Here is a 1,797-nt window from a genome sequence, read left to right on the forward strand (position 1 = left end):
CTCCCATTTGTCTTTTTTGGTGACTAATGTTTTTTGTTGTCTGGAAAATGATGCGCTGTTACCTAGCAACCTTACCAGAGCCCAGCCCCGTTACCTAGCAACCCTACCAGAGCCCAGCCCCAACACAAGTGTTTTGTTGTTAACTTACCATCCAGAAACCTCTTGCTGCGTTGTTGATGGTTGTGAAGGAGGTTCCACTTCTACTATTCAAGGATACTATTGCACATCTGTTGGCAGCCATTTTCATTTACAAGTGTAAACGTCGAGTCGGGGAGCGTGGCTAGGTGCAGCACATTTGGATTTAAAGTGGCCATAAAACGACTCTTACTTAAAGAAGCTCAAAAAAGAAAATCTCTCTAAAATGCCCTTTGATGTGAGCTTGTCTGGATTTTATGTGTCAAATTAGATGGTGAGAGTCTGTGGATATCATCAGTTTTTATTTTTAGTTATTGATTTAGCTTTGAATTCAAGTTTGGTCTTTGACTAGGTCATTTTAACACATGAATGTTCTTTGAGTTAAACGATTCCTCTATAGTTCTGACTGCACCTTTAGGACTGTTGAACCATTTTCATATGTGTAGATCATGAAAGGATAAACTTACCTTCCAACACTGGAAAACTATTTACTGTTTTGATTAATTTTACTTTAAAGAATTGGTAAAATTTATTTTTTTAAAATCCATGCAAGACTTACAGCATCTGCAACTGGGGATACCAGAACTCTGAGCCAGTTTAGATGAAAATATCCTACCCTGGGTAATTTTGAGTCAAAGTCTGGAAAAACTATAAACATTTAAACTAAAAACATTTATTGTTGATAAGCTTCAACCAGCTGAGATCAGGACCTCAAGCAGGTGGAACCACCAAAAGAACAATTAATACAATTAAAAAGTCAATGAAGCTTTTAAAAATATTAAACTGTAGTAAACAGAAGATTATTTTTACATTTTTGTTTTTGCCAGACTCGCTCTCTACCGCTCTCCTGTGGTCACACATTGTAACTACACACTAAAAATCCTTCAAACTTGTTCAATGATGAATCGGTTTAATTATAAAATTATGACCGATTATCAGTGAACTGAAGGACAGACTCCATTGTTCAGCATCAGAGTTTAGATCTGCAGCTCCTGATAATCAGTTTGTATTTAAAACAAGCTGCTGCTAAAATCTGTTAGCATCGCTAGCATAGCTCAGAGTCTCTGTGGAGCTGCTTCTCGTTCACACTGACAGAGAAAACATTGAAGTGAACCAGGAGAAGAATCTGCCTTCATTTATATCACTGGGAACCAGTTAACCTGCTAGTCTGAAGCTGGAAACCAGTTAGCTTGTGTATTTTATTTAAATATACTTGGTCAAAATAATGCAAAATAAACTGTTGTCTAAATAAGAAGCTTAAAAAAGCTGAAATCAACTGAACAGGATGTTTCTGTTATTACTAAATAAACATGTCAAAGTAAAAATAGAAACTTAAATATATTTTAATTTCTCTGTTTATCCCAATACAAAAAGCTAGACAGCATGAAGGATTAAAATAAAAGGTGCAGTTATTATATTGGTACAAAGAACATTATTAAAATCTTTATAACCAAATAACCCACATTACATTAGAATAAATATAAAAACAAACATGAACCAATCAGCACATTATCCCAGTGATTCTCTGAGGTCTGAATAAGTCAATAAAATCAGAGTAAAGAGCCTGAAGTGACACATCGAGTCCTAACGTTCTTTAGAAAACTTAAAGTAAAACATGAAACATGGAGTTAAAAAAGTAAAACACAAAAACAATCAGAGTTT

Source organism: Poecilia formosa, unplaced genomic scaffold, assembly GCF_000485575.1.
Source record: "Poecilia formosa unplaced genomic scaffold, Poecilia_formosa-5.1.2 Scaffold505, whole genome shotgun sequence".
NCBI lineage: Eukaryota > Metazoa > Chordata > Actinopteri > Cyprinodontiformes > Poeciliidae > Poecilia > Poecilia formosa.